The sequence below is a fragment of the Nuphar pumila genome, chromosome 12 (genome assembly GCF_984573655.1).
Source record: "Nuphar pumila chromosome 12, dmNupPumi1.hap1.1, whole genome shotgun sequence".
Classification (NCBI taxonomy): Eukaryota; Viridiplantae; Streptophyta; class Magnoliopsida; order Nymphaeales; family Nymphaeaceae; genus Nuphar; species Nuphar pumila.
In genome coordinates, this window is record NC_143260.1 from 101,639,585 (window position 1) to 101,648,732 (window position 9,148).

Below are 9,148 nucleotides of genomic sequence, written 5' to 3' on the forward strand. Positions count from 1 at the left end.
ATGGTCTAGCTTCACATGAGCCTCAGTTTTACCAACTCTGGTCGGTAGGCATATTGATTATGCATGTCAGAGCTCTTACCAAAGTAGGACTCCAATGACCCCCTACACTTGTTCGAAAATAAGCATATTCAGGGCCTTTTATTTATTGTTTTTTCTATCAGGTTTGTTTCGTATATACTTTCTTTTGATACATGTCTTTTGTCATGCAGTTTTTAGCTCTGTGATTTTAGATGGCTCAAGTTCAATACATTTTCTTGATGGATCTAATTTTGGTTATTGAAAAAAAATTATCATTTTCACATTAGGGTATATAGATCTGAATCTAGCTCTTAGGATAGATGAACCCGCTGCCCTAACTGATCAAAGCACTACTGGTCAAAATAGTGCTTTTGAGAAGTGGGAGCGCTCGAATGGACTTAGCTTGTTGCTTTTGCAATCTAAGGTGGCTAAGAATATTCACAGTGCTATCTCACAATGCAGGACAATGAAGGAATTCCTGAGTGCCATTGAGGCATAATTTGTGAGTTCAAATAAAGCCAGATCTAGTACCTTAATGTCAAATCTCATAACTATGAAATATTCTAGAGGGGATAATATTCACCAGCATATTTTGGAAATAAGGAACATAGCGTCTCAACTAAATGACATGAAGTTGACCATTTCTGACTCATTCCTAGTGCATTTGATTCTAGCATCCTTACCTTTGGAGAATGGACCTTTCAAAATCTCTTACAATACACATAATGATGAATGAGCATTCAATAAACTTATGTTTAAGTGTGTTGAAGAGGAAGAGAGATTGAAAAGAAAGAATATGTAAATTGCACATGTGGCTTCTCATGGATCCAAGGTATGACCAAAGAAGAATGCATTCAAGAAAAATGCTAAGAAGAAGTCAGTAGAAGATAAGTCATTTCAGAGCAAGCAATCTGATTCTGCTCCCATAAAGTGCTTCTTTTGCAAGAAGAAGGGATACAGGATGGTAGATTGCATAAAGTACAAGAAATAGTTAGAAAAAAAAGTAATTTGTCATTTGTTTCTCATAAATGTAATTTATTATAAATTCTTAAAAATAGTTGGTGGATTGACTATGGTGCTACTGTTCATATTTCCAACTGTCTACAATCATTTTTTAACAGAAGGGACTCAACAATGCATGAGAAAAGCATTTATTCGAGAAACAAGATGCATTCGCATATGAAGGGTATTGGGACCTGCATGATCACTTTAGATACAGGCGTAGATCTGGATCTTCATGATCTCTTTTATATTCCATCATATAGTAAAAACTTATTTTCGATTTTAAGATTGGATAAATTTTGATATTATTTTAAGTTTAAAAATTCTAAATTGTTCATTTATAAAAATTCTATTGAAATTGGTTTTACATTAGTTTATGATGGTTTATACAAATTAAATGTGAAGATCCAAACTCAGAAGTCTTTGACTTCTGAATACGCATTGGTTGAGAATAAGTGTAACACGATTAATGATAAATCCTACATGCTTTGGCATCGAATATTGGGTCATATCTCCGAAAAGAGAATAAAGAGACTCGTAAATGAAGGGATTTTAAAATCCTTAGATTTTACTGACAATGATCTATGTATTGATTGCATAAAGGCTAAGCATACAAACACATATAAAGAGGGTGTCAAACGTAGTAGTGAGATATTGGAGATAGTTCATACGAATGTATGTGGACCTTTTACCCCCTGTTACACAGACAAAAAATATTTTATCACCTTTATTGATGACTATTCATGATATATATCTCTCTACTTGATCTTTAAAAAAACTGATGTTTTTCAGATGTTTAAGGAATTTAAGAAAGAAGTAGAGAAATAAACCGATAAAGTTATTAAAATAGTCAGGTCTGATAGAGGTGATGAATATTATGATAGGTTTACTGAGATGGGGGCAAATGGAAGGACCATTAGCGTGATTTCTCAAAAATGAAGGCATTGTGCCTCAATATACCATGTCTGGTAGTACCTACCACAATGGTATAGCTGAAAGGAGAAATCGTATGCTTAAAAAAATGGTCAGGGCCATGTTGAATTATTCAACACTTTCTATGAAGTTGCGGGGTGAAGCCTTAAGGACTGTTGTGCATATTTTGAATAAGGTTCATACGAAATCTGTGCCTAAAACTCCCTACGAGTTATGGACATGTAAGAAACCATCATCGTCTTATATGCACATATAGGGATGTCCAGCAGAGGCTAAGTTGTGTAACCCCCACATTAAAGCCTTTGATCCCAGAACTACCAGTGGATATTTCATTGGTTATCCAGAGAGATCAAAATGATATAGGTTTTATTTCCCATCTCATTTACCACAGATTGTTGAAACAAATAAGGCAAAATTCTTTGAAGATGGTTCAGTTGGATTAAGTGCACTTCAAAACCTTAGTTTTAAAGAAATAAAGGATCCAGTTTCATTACCTGTTAAGGAAAACACCGAAAGATACCACATTGTTATCCCTAATGATGATGTGGTTGATCACCCGGTTGTTGATGCATAAATCCAAAGTGAACCTATTGTGGATAATGCAGAAGAGCACGAACATGATAAACAAGTTCAATCTGAGCCTGAAGAACGACTTGTTTGGAGATCCACAAGAGTTAGGAAATCTGCCATACATCCTGATTATGTGGTGTACCTTCAGGAGCCTGATGATTTCATAGATATAGATAATGACCCATTGACTTTTATGAAAGTTGTTGAAAGTAAACAATCATCGCACTGGATAAAAGCCACGAAAGAAGAGTTGAACTTTACGGCTAAGAATCAAGTGTGGAATCTTGTCGAGTTACCTAAGAGAGTAAAACCCATAGGGTGTAAATGGGTCTTTAAGACAAAAAAAAAGGACTTCAAAGGTAACATAGAGAGATATAAGGCAAGATTGGTTGCTAAAGGATTCACCCAGATGAAGGGCATTGACTATAATGAGACATTCTCTCATGTCTCAACTAAGGAGTCATTGAGGATAATTTTGGCCATCGTAGCTCATTATGACTTAAAGCTACATCAGATGGATGTGAAAACAACTTTTCTCAACGGGGATCTGAATGAAGAGGTATACAGGGAACAACCTCTTGGTTTCTCTAAAGATGATCGTTTGTTTTGCAAGCATAACAAATCAATATATGAACTTAAATAGGCCTCCCGACAGTGATATATTAAATTTTCTCATGTCATTATGACTTTCGGGTTTACAGAAAATATTATTGATCAATGTATATACCTTAAGGAAAGTTAGAGTAAGTTCATTATAATGATGTTGTACATGGATGACATTTTGCTGAAAACCAACGATATAAAGTTACATGATCCATGATAGAAGTTTTCTATTCATATTTTATTCATCTTTATTTATGCATGATCCATGATAAAATCGCATTAAAAACCCATCTTTATCATTGTTTTCAAGAATTTGCTTTAAAATTGAATTTTCAGAAAAATCACATTTTTCGATTCGGCACTGCATTTTTCGGTATTTTTATTAGTTAGAAGTTTTATAATTTATAATTTAGTTAGATTAGGACTTACTTAATTAGTTTTAGAAAAAAAAAATCCTTTTGAAAAACACATTTCTAAAGAAGGACCCTTGTGAAAATTAGTGAAAAATTATCAGACCTTTTTAGAAATTTTAGATTTTAACCTAATTAGGCACATAAATAGGATTAAAAGGGCTGAAGAAATCATTTTTTCCAACAACCCTCTTGCCTCCCTTGCCTCTTGCCTCTATCTTCCCTTCTCCCTTCTTCTTCTTTATTCTTGGCTGATTTCTTTTCTCCTTCTATTTCTCCTTCTTCTTCCTCTTCTTATTCTTTATTTCATCGATCCTCTAAACCCCGTCTGCATCGGCTTTTCTTACCTTCTTCATCGGAGGGGCATGTATGCAGCTAGAATCAATCACTTTCTCCTCTCAACCCTTTCATCGGAAGCGATCCGCAAGGTGATCTTCTTTCTTCCTCTTTTTCACCGTAGATTTAGATTTTGCATCGCATAAAGCATTGCATAGCATATATTTTTAGTAGAGCATCATAGCATCTGCATATTTATCTATGTTACTTTATGTTTTGCATATGAAAATAAATAAAAAGAAAAAAATACAGATTTCATTTTAATCTAATTAGTCGTTTCTTGATTTATGAATAGGCAAATCTTGATTTAAGTAGATCGTGGTTTTAATATAGGTTTATATTTGGTTTTTGTTTTTTTTTATTAGTTTTTGAATAGTTCAGGATTAGCTTTAATTTAGGAAATCCCACAGCACATTCTTTTTTTAGTTTTGTCTCGTTTTAAATCACGTAAATACTAGCTTTTTTTTTAGCCGATTTAGTTTTTTTTTTCATTTTTCTAAAATTCTGTTTTGACGTCAAGTAGATTGTGTCTATTGTGTTGAGTTGAAGTCTGGGTTAGTAGACACTGTGCAAGATCAGTTTTTGTGTAGTTAGATTTCTTATTAGATTAAAAGAAAAAAATTTACAAAACAAGATAGGTTAACCGATTTTGTTTGATTTATTGCATTATTGTTTTTAGCATAATTTTTACTATAGTTATTAGATCCAGTCTTTAGGATGTCCAGCATCACTTAATTCTCATCTAGAGCTATGAATAGATTAGGATTAATATTAATTTTTCCTTTAGAAGTTGAGGAGTGAAACGCTGTTTGCGATTGGGTCATCAAAGTCAAATGATTGATGTTGATGTGGGTTTGTTCTTCAGCATAGGTTAACGTTTGGTTGTATGTTAAACTTAGCTTTTCAGTGTGATAGTTGTTATTCATGTGACTATTCATTAGTTTTCATTTCAATCATATTGTTAAAGCCAAGTTTCTTGCTTAATTGTAATAGTCGAACTGTGTGGTCTTTTGTTGTTTTAGGCATTTGCTTTAGATTAGGTAGAGTAGGTTAAAGATCATCGTATTTCATAGTTTGGTAGCAAGTTTAATCTTGAATGTCATACAACATAGAATTCATGTGAAGTTAGTTTATTTTGTCATCCATTAGTTATTAATTTTTTATCTTGAATCTAGTTTAATACTTAGTTTTAGTGAACTCGGGTTAGCCGATTAGCATAGTTTATTAGCGGATTTTCTTTCTTAGTTCTTGTTAATTATTTTATCAATTTGTTAATATTAGAGTAAAGTCATTAAGTAGTTTGTTAGGTTCAGATGATTGCTTTCTTGGTCTTTAGAATTAATTGGTTCTTGATTTCTTTAGTTTGTTTAGAAATTAGTTCTTGAATTAATTTATAGTTAGTTTGTTTAGCAATTAGTTTCTTGTTGTTTAGGTTGTTTTAGTATTTTGTCTTGTGTTAGTTTGTTATTAATTAGTTCATAGTTTAGTTAATGTTTAGTTTAGTTAATTCAAATCTTGTTTCTGCTGATTTTTTCTAGTCATTAGTTAGTAGATTTCTTGTGTAGTTCTATTCGTACTACTTGGTTTCGTGTTTTTGATTTTTGCAGGGAAGGTTTGGACGTGCGGTGAAGCCCTTTTCGTGCCCTTGAAGTACCCTCTGAGGTCTCCTCAAGCTCTCAAAAGTGCTTTCAGGGAGCCCTCAGAGGGCAAAAGAAAACATGTATTACCTGTTTCATTGAGGGTACAAAAAGAGGGAAGGACAAAGGGTAGCAAATCAATTCAAGAAGGGACTAAAGCCTCAGAGCACTGAAGACTCTTTCTTTTATTTTTAAAATAGGTTTTATTTTATTTAATTTAATTCATTTGGGTTTGTAATAAGGCACTTTAATTATTTATTTAAGCCTTCTGCAGGGGCAACACTCTACTGTTTATTTAGTTAATTAAATTTTTATTTTTCAAGGCAATAAAGTGTAAGTTTAGATTGTGTGTTAGAATACAAAGTATTTCTCGTTCCCTGATATCGACCCGAACTTCACCACTCGTGCGAGCTGGTTTTTATATTTTTGGTGTCTGGCTTTCACTTGATTTTCATTAAAAATATTATTTTTAAAAATCATTTTCATAAAACTCACACCAGAAGCATCAAAATTGTGCAGCAAGGCGATTCCCTCACTAGCATCACTGTCACCATCACCGATGCCACAACATGGAACCACAAGCTGAGAAAAATTGTTGGTGGAAGGAAGAAACAAGAAAAACTAAGTGGGAAGATCTTGATGTGTTGCAAGTTGTCGCTTAACAGGAAAACATTTTCTTGCTGGCAACATAACAATTCCTAAAGGGTAGGTGGTTCAGTGTTAACAACACCTGGAACACATCCTCCCCTAACCCTACCAGCGAATCAAGGGTGGCCACAAGTGGGAAGGTTTTTGAGAGTGCAGCTCATGGTGTTTGGAGTAGACCACTTCACTGTTTTTGATCCCGATGAAAAATCGACAACAGATCCACCACCGAGAAAGTAGACGACGACTTGTGTGCTGTGAAAGGCATATGGGTGTCACGTGGTGCAATGGGCTAGAAGACAGTGCAAAATAATAAATAGACATGCAGGAAAAGACAGATAGTGAGGAAGCACCAGCTTGGGAGATCAACTACAACCTTCAGAAGCATCATCTCGGATTCGTGCCTAGTGGACTAGGCAAATCTCACGGGAGAGGAGATGATACAAATCATGTTGACCGGGATTCATAACCTATTCAATAAGAGTAGCTTGCTAGTAGGGCCCACCCTATGGGCGTCCCTTTTATTTTTGGGCAAAGCTAAATTAAACCCAAGATATTTAGGACCTAGATTATTTCTGAAGGACCCAAAAGAAGATAATGTTAAGAATGAGAAATGTGTGAGAAGGAGCTTGACTATTTTTGGAGGTCCGGACTCTAAAAATAGCCTGGTCAACTTGGAGTCCAAGAGGGCTTAACTAGAATTAGGATATTTTTAATATTTTATAGAATTTGTGTATGAGTTTAATGAGGTTCTCCTGTGCTTTTAAAATTTCTCTCCCTCTCGCTCAAAAACGCTCACCCTTCTCTTCCTATCTCTAGTTACTTGACCTCGGTCTTCGGGTGCTGCCCAAGGTCCAACCAAGACCGTGCACCCCAAGCTCACTGTGCCAGTGTGATCCAACCTACCCCGAGTGCATTGACCTCATTCCATCATGTTCACCTCTTTGCAGAGAGACTCTCATGTGATCCCAGAGGTTTGTTTTGCTCTGAGTCCCCTTTCCTAGTCACCCAAATTGAATGTGAACTTGTGGTAACCCAGTTCAGCTTGTCTAAACCCTGCAGCCCCTAGAAAACCATCAAAATTTAGAAAATTCCCTAGCCCAAAACGTAAAGGATCTGGTCCTGATTTTTGGACCTAAGGCACTTCAGGGTATCCTTAGTCAACACTCCTATTTTCAGAAATTATTGAGACCCAGTGTCGAGAACCAAATTTTATAACCCAGACTGCCTAAACCTTAACCAGCCTAAACCCTGTCATGTCCCAAAATTTTCAGCCACTTTAAAAATCATTATCTCCCTGTTCCTTCGTCCTTTATCCTAAAATTTAAATCGAACCTACCTTAAGGTGTTTGGAACCATCCCACAAAATATGGGATTTTTTTTGCTGCACCTGTTGGGAGAACTGATTTTTCTTTCAGAATCTGTATGTGTACCCAACCACCTTATCTACTCGAGTTGACCTAGTTTAAACTTAACTATTCAATGGAATGATATTGAGCAACAAAGAGTGTGCTGCAGGTGTAGCCATGGACGATGCAATCGAAGAGCCCACTAAGGAAGAGAAGACGATACAGAATGAGGGTCATATGAGATTCTTGAGATAACGTTAGGGCTCATGGGTAACATTCTCATTTCTCATGCCATTTAACCGTGATGATCTTTAACATGGTTAACCCAATGCCAGTTTAACGAATTCTAACGGCAAAATAAAAAAAAAACATGGGTGTTTTTAGAGATACCAAGAAGGCAAGGGTTTGTCAATGGTCAATAGGATAATATGGGAAAACTTTATTTTTAAGTGAACTGATTCAAGGCCTTTGTATTTAGGCCTATTTTTTGAAACCTTTTTTGAAAAACAGTTCAGTTCAAAATCCCATACTTGCAGAATTTTTGAACGAGCCATGACCAAGCAACCCTTCCCTTCATGGAGGTCATGTCAATGAACTCCAACTCAATTTATTCTTTCTCCCCAATGATCGTCACAGGAAATATCAGTGGTTAGATTTTTTTTTTTTTTTGATAGTCCAAGGAAGCAAGCCCCATCATCGACCACACAGTGGCTGCCTGCGGTTGGCAAAACCAATGTCATCAGTATCGGCAGAAATTTGATACGCTTCACCCTGAATCGGCTATTTTTTAAATAAATGTAAAAAAGTAAAAAAATAAATTTTATTTTAATATTATTTTAATGGTTTTAACACGTCACGATTGACACATAATATTTTTTTATTATTTTCTGGCCGATACAGCTGAATGGGTGGCCCAACGATTCAGTGCCGATACCGATACTGACAACATTGGGTAAAACCCTTGAGGTCCTCCCTACGCATAGAGTACACCCAGCTTCAACCTTGCAGCAAAGGACGCCACTGGGTTTCAAGCTTGTGATGTCGTGACATTCCTTTGTAGGTGGACCAGCATCCTCAGGCTTTGATGCCAGGTCGAACGCCTTGTTCTTTGCCTCCTGAAACTGCAGTGCCTGCAGACATGAAACGAAAGCAATTTTCATGCAGAAAACAGAATGCCTGTTTGTTGCAAGTGGAAACCTGTAGCCAACATGTCGATGAGTACACATCTGCGCACCACAACTATTAACATACCTGAATGCAAACCTCTGATACATCAGCCCTGAGAACAGTTCTTGTTTCTGTTTCAAGAAGTTCATCATCTTTTCCAATCAGCAACTCTCGTCCGCCTTCTTTGTTCAGCAACTCTCCAGCTCTAGAACACAGGACAAATAGCAGGAATGAAGAAAATCTAGTCGGTGGACAGCTGAGGTTCTTTAAACCTTGCAATCCTATAAATTGTACACACTAGCAATTTGATCCAGAACTCTTTGTAATTTGTGTCCATTTAGTCTAACCATGCTCTTTGTGCGTATGCACCAGACTCAAACAGATGAACTCGAGCATCCTCTATTTTCAGTAATTGATGGCATCTGAATTGGTGTGTACGCACTAGTTCTTGATTATAGAGCTATGATCACATAAGCAT